The sequence below is a fragment of the Hyaena hyaena genome, unplaced genomic scaffold (genome assembly GCF_003009895.1).
Source record: "Hyaena hyaena isolate Hyena2069 unplaced genomic scaffold, ASM300989v1 scaffold_155, whole genome shotgun sequence".
NCBI classification, from domain to species: domain Eukaryota; kingdom Metazoa; phylum Chordata; class Mammalia; order Carnivora; family Hyaenidae; genus Hyaena; species Hyaena hyaena.
In genome coordinates this window covers 976,688-983,234 of record NW_024080787.1, presented here as the reverse complement: position 1 = coordinate 983,234, position 6,547 = coordinate 976,688, and the positions used below count along the sequence as shown (strand labels likewise).

Below are 6,547 nucleotides of genomic sequence, written 5' to 3'. Positions count from 1 at the left end.
TGGCAGATTGGCCAGCGTTGCAGAAAAAGTGGCTTCTTTTCAGTAATACACCTAACAGGTACAGAGTGTTCATTGCATGTCAGAAACTGAGCTAAGCATGTTCCATTTGTATAATCAGGGGTTTTGTTAGATGATAAAATAAGTAAATCCCTAACTGTGTTAGCTTAGCACAACAGAAATTTCTTTCTGACGGCCCCTGGGTGGCTCAGTCTGTTAAGCATCCAACTCTTTGTTTTGGTTCAGGTCGTGATCTCATGGTTCATTAGACTGAGCCCTGCATTGGGCTCTTCACTGACAGCAAGGAGCCTGCCTGTGGCTCTCTTTCTTCTTTCTCTTTCCCTCTCCAGCTCATGAGCACACTCACATTCTTTCTCTTTCAAATAAACATTATAAAATTTTCTTTCCTTGTTGGTAGCAATTTAATTCAGGTGATCTTGGTTGACAAAGGATTGGGAAGCTTTGTTCCATGTGGTCATTCAGGTTGACTGAGTCACAAAATGAAGACCCAGATGATTTTAGACTCTGCCATAATCACTGAATAGCTTTCCTTGGTGCTGATATGTTGCCAGCAAGGGGGGAAGAACATGGAGGTAGGAAGTTCTTCATGGGCGACTCTAGAAGAACACATCATTGCAAGTCATATTTCCTTGGTCATAACTCAGTCACAGTGAGCTAGGAAATGTAAAATAGATATGACCCAAGAGGAGATGGGTTTGGTGGATAGTCACACATGTGATTTCATTTAATCCTTACAATGATGCTATGAGGTTTGCCATCATCCCTACTTTATAGATAAGAAAACTGAGACTTAGTGAGGTTAAGTAACTTGTTTAAGGTCAAAGAGCCTATAAGTAGAAGAGCAGTCTTCCATTTAAGTCATGTGTCTTATTTTAAAGTCCATACTTTTAACCATTGTGCTAGATGACTTCTATTCGGTCTTAAGCAGTGGGAAGCTCTGATGGTGACCCTTCTTCTCTATACTGTGGTCATCACCACTGTAGCTGAACCTGATGCATCATGAAGTTCTCTACTTCAGGGTAAGCCCCTACCCCTGCCTACAACATTAATCTTCTAGTGGAAGCAGACTCCAGACACCTTGCGAACTTCCAGAAACCCAGGTTTGGATGCCTCATGGTGTCTAGGTTCAGTGATACTGAATTCTGAGGCTGATTGCCCACATGTACTTTCTCTGTGGGATGCACAGAGCAACTGTTAAACTGAGCCAGGAAAGACTCCACTAATTAAAGCTTTTCTGAACTCTGCTGTCCATTGGTTTTTTAACAAGTGATGCTATTAATCCTATGTGTTCTTGATTTTTCATTTGTTTGTGCAGGGGGGAAAGTTGAAGGCGATATGGTGGTATTTATCCTTGGAATAATGTTGCCATAGTTACCTCTCGACTTTATTATAACAGTGGTGCAATAATTGAAGCAGGAAGAGCTGGAGATGCTCTCATAACTGTGAACTTGGTCCCCAGTATGGGCATGAAAAGCATCTCTTAGATTGGGGGAGAAAGAAGGGAGCTTGGCCTCAGCAATTAACCCCAAAACGCAGTACAGTGGTCCTATGTATTTGATGAGAGTGTTGCCTGGTGATGTCCAGAGTGAGCCATTTCTATGAAGTTGCTTTGTTTTCACATTGTTTTACAGTGACACTCTTAGAATGCAAGAATGTAGTGTCTCCATGGAAACTGGAAATGTACAAAATTAAGACCCAGAATAGGAAAGCTTCTGTGAGCACAGTTCTGCTGATCACTAATAAAGAAATGATGTGTTGCAAGTACAAGGTTTTGGATGTCAGAAGAGACAGGGAATGATAAATTTGACATCCTAATCTAGCCAAGGACCTTTGCTTTTTGGACATGGTGGAAAGAGGTTATGAATGCACATTGAGGTAATGTGTGGTCTCTCAGACAGAAGTAAGGCTCATTTAATACCCCCTTGTGGAAAAGGGGCTGCTGACCCTCAGTAGAAAGTGAGCCTTGACTCCATCTCTCTGTTGAGGGCATCCAGAAAGGAAAAGTTAGTTGGACATGAGAGAGGAAGTGTGATAGAATGGAAAGAACAGAGTTAAATCTCAGCTCCTGTGTTTATCATATCAGGACTTTGAGGAAATTCCTTGAGCTTATTGAATCTCCATTTCCGTGTAATAAAATGGGGATACTAAGAGTGTATACCTTTCTGAAGTGTTGTAAGGATTGAAAGTACATGCATACACTCTCCTTATAAAAACACATTTGTGTGTTTATATATATATATGTGTGTGTGTGTGTGTACATCTGTGTGCATATATATATGTATATATGTATATATGTTATGTGTGTATATACACACACACACACACACACACACACACACACACACACAATTTCCTTTTTTCACTTTCTCCAGATGGCTTTATCAGCAGGGGTTCCCTAGGCTGAATTTCTGTATGTGAGAACAAGTTTAGAATGTTTGAGTCTGCGTAATGGCATACAGCCTACAGGATCGTTGATGGAAATATGAGGTCATCTCCAAGCACAAATACTGTGTATCCACATGAGGATTGGTAAAGTCCTTAGGTGCATCTGTCCTGATGTTTCCACTTCCTTTGTCTCTCCTCCTCTGTGTCTCTCATGGTCCTGTGTAATCCCTGACCTTGCCTTGGCCTCCCTCCAGACACATCTTACACATTGGCTGAGATGCCATCAAGTTATGTGAGGACATTCAAATACACAAACTCTCAGGCTTTCCTGTGGTCCCTGTAAGTTCAGAGTCTTGTCAGGATTTATAGCTCTTCTCATCTATGTGCTTTTAAAAAACATTATTAAATATGTTAAACTACTGGGGTGCCTGGGTGGCTTGGTGAAGCGTCCGACTTTTGCTTAGGTCATGATCTCACGGTTCGTGGGTTCGAGCCCCACGTCAGGCTCTGTGCTGACTGCCAGCTCAGAGCCTGGAGCCTGTTTCAGAGTCTGTGCCTCCCTCTCTCTCTGACCCTCCTCTGCTCACACACACTCTCTCTCTCTCTCTCTCTCCTAGAAATAAATAAAAAACATTTTTTTAAAAAATGTTAAACTACTTTGGGGTATGATTGACATACAAAAGCTATACATATTTAACATATAAACTTGATGAGTTTGGAAATAAATACACATTGTGAAACTGTTACCACAGTCTATGCCATAAATATTTCTATCACCACCAGAAGATTCCTCCTGCCCCCTTTATAATAATAATAACTATAATTATAATTATTATTATTAGTGATAAGAATGCAACATAAGATATACTCTCAGAAAACATTTGAGTATATAATTTGATACTGCTAACTATAGGTTCTATGCTGTATATACAGCAGCTCTCTAGGACTTACTCATCCTGCATAAGTGAAACTTTATACCCTTTGAATAATACCTTCATGTCTCCCCTGCCTCCAGCCCTTGGTGACCACCATTCTACTCTCTGCTTCTATGAGTCTGACTATTTTAGATTTCTCATGTAAGTGGGATCATACAGTATTTGACCTGCTGCAACTGGCTGATTTCATTTAGCATGCTGTCCTTCGGGTCCATCCATGTTGTCACAAATTGTAGGATTTCATTTTTTTGAAGGCAGAATAATCCTTTGTATGCATATACCATATATTCTTTATTCATCTGCTCATGGACACTTTGATGGATTCCATATCTTGGCTATTATGAATAATGCTATAGTGAACACAGGAGTGCAGTATCTCTTTGAGATCCTGGTTTCATTTCTTTTGAATATGTACCCAGGAGTAGGATTGCTTGATCATATGGCAATTCTGTTTTTCATTTTTTAAAAATATTTATTTATTTATTTCTAGGAGAGAGAGAGAGACAGAGAGAGAGACAGCGTGAGCAGGGGAGGGTCAGAGAGAGGGGGAGTCACAGACTCTGAAATAGGCTCCAGGCTCTGAGCTGGCAGTCAGCACAGAGCCCGACACGGGGCTCAAACCCACGAACCGCGAGATCATGACCTAAGCGAAAGTCGGACGTTTAACCGACTAAGCCACCCAGGCGCCTCTCTGTTTTTCATTTTTGAGGGACCTCTATACTGTTTCCCATAGTTGTCACACGATTTTGTATTCCCACCAGCAATGCACAAGGGTTTCCTTTACTCCATGTTGTCGCTAACAACTGTTCTCTTTCTCTCTCTCTCTCTCTCTCTCTCCCTCTCTCTCTCTCTCTCCTGCATGTGTGTGTGTGTCTATATATGAAGTATTCTAACAGGTGTGTGATAGACAGTGAGGTGTGTACTACCTCATTGCTGTTCTTAATGGCACAGAACTCGAGGGCTCCTTTCCTTCCAAGGTCAGGGGTCTGCTGAATCTCTGTTTGGGTAGAACCAAAGCCCTCGGGCTAATTTCCATCCTTGCCTGAATGCTCTTCAGGTTCCCACAGGCCTCTGTTTCTCTCTAAAGGGATAGTAGTTGCCACTCTTATGGGTGGTATTTTTCTGATCTGCCCAATCTCATTCAGGAAAAGGGAACAATATTTTTTTCATTTTTTGACACATAGAGCAGTTTTCTCTCATCAACGCAGGGATGTCACTTGTTGGGCATCTTTACCAAGTGGGCTTAATGCTGCAACAACCTGTGGTTTCACTTTTTAAAACTTCAATGCTCCCTTCTGTATATGTGTCTACTTCACTGAAGGTGTAGATTTCTATAATCTTACAGGTTGTTATAAACGTGCTGAGTCTCAATATACTAAGGCATGTCATGGTTGAGTAAATGGCAAAAAATTCTTTATCTAAGAAATATTTCCTGAGTAGTGGTTCCATGTCACATAATGTGCTAGACCTTAGCAGAGTGACTGACTTCTCCAGGTTTGCCTGGGGCTTTCACAGTTTCCTCACTGAGAGTCCTATGTCCTGGGAGACCCCACAGTCCCAGGCACACCAGGACAGCAAGTTGCCTTCGGCTCCCCTGTCCTAAAGGATCTGACAGTCTAATAATCCAGAAAACATAAACACCTATTGCTTCCACACTTAAGGAACTAGAAGAGGAGCTCTAACAAGTAAATGCCCACATATGTTTGTAGAAACATTTTTTACAAAAACCAAATGATGAAAGCAACCCAAATGTCCATCTATAGCTCAAGTTTCACATGTTGAAACTGTGATCTGCCCACACAGTGGACTATTACTTCAGCTCCCCAAAATGGTATGGAGTACTGATAGACGCTAGAGCATGAATGGACTTATAAAACATCATGCTAAGCGATAGAGGCCAGATTGTAAAAGCCCACTAGTATGATTCCATTTATGTGAAATATTCAGAATAGATAAATTCATTGAGATAGAATGTAGATTAGTGGTTGCTAGGGCCTTGGAGGAGGGAAGGATGGGGACTGAGCACTTAATGAGAGCAGGGTTGGGGCACCTGCGTGGCTCATTTGGTAAAGCATACGACTCCAGCTCAGGTCATGATCTCACAGTTCATGAGTTCAAGGCCTGTGTTCAGTTCTGTGCTGACAGTTCAGAGCCTGGAGTCTGCTTTGGATTCTGTCTCTCCCTCTCTCTCTGTCCCCTCTCCTACACATTTGCATGCTGTCTTTGTCTATGTTTCTCTCAAAAAGAAACATTAAAAAAATGAGAGCAGGGTTTCCTTTTGGGGCGAAGAAAATTTTTTGGAACAAAATAGAGGTGGACATACTGAAAGCCATTGAATTGTTCACTTTCAAATGGTTAATTGTATGTGAGGTGAATTTTACTTAAGTGAAAAGCAAGCTGATAAGCTATGCAGTGTGGCCAGTGATTCGGTGGCAGCCACAAGAGGATGCCAGGGGCAAAAAGGATCCAGTGGGGTGAACAGTGAACTACATGTACGACTTAGAGAAAAGATGAAGGAACAATGTTCTCACCAAAAGGCAAAAGTCTTAAGTGGAAGGTGGGAATCAGGAGACATTTCACGCTACTGTTTATTTTGTGATACAATCATGTACATTTGTACATATTAAAGCTACTTCTGAAGAGCACGTTGGAATCCAAAAGGTGTGGTTGCCAGCAGGATATGCCTCAACTTCTGAAATGGTTCTTTAGCCACTCAGCTATGACAAGAAAGACCTAGCCCTGCCATTTGATAGTTACTATTTCCAAGTATTTCCTAAGGAAATACTTACAGTCTCCTGAAATAAAATGAAATTTTTAAGAGGCACCTAAATGGCTCAGTCAGTTCAACGTCTGACCTTTAGTTTCAGCTCAGGTCATGATGTCACATTTCATGGGATGGAGCTCCACATTGGGCTCTGTGCTGACAGTGTGGAGCCTGGCTCCCTTTCTTTCTGCCCTTCCCTCGCTAATGTTCTCCCACCCTCCTTCCATCCCTCCTTTCCTCCTTCCATCCCTCCCCTCTCTCTCAATAAAAAAAAAAACAATTGAAAAATTATTTTTTATTTTTTAAATGTTTAGTTTTGAAGGAGTGAGAGAGTATGAGCGGGGGAGGGGCAGAGAGAGGGAGACACAGAATCTGAAGAGCCACCCAGGCGCCCTATACTGAGAATATTTTTTTAGAAAAATGTTTTTAACATTTATATATTTTT

The 6,547-nt window shown here is 41.5% G+C and overlaps 1 long non-coding RNA gene across 1 annotated transcript in view; it reads left to right on the top strand.

Annotated features, from left to right (window-relative positions):
* Nucleotides 1-1,731: 1,731 nt before the first annotated feature.
* LOC120236444 overlaps nucleotides 1,732-6,547 on the top strand; it is a 28,619-nt gene continuing 23,803 nt past the window's right edge. The window contains exon 1 of the long non-coding RNA XR_005529677.1: nucleotides 1,732-1,918. This is a non-coding gene — a long non-coding RNA (uncharacterized LOC120236444). The remainder of the gene's footprint in view (nucleotides 1,919-6,547) is intronic.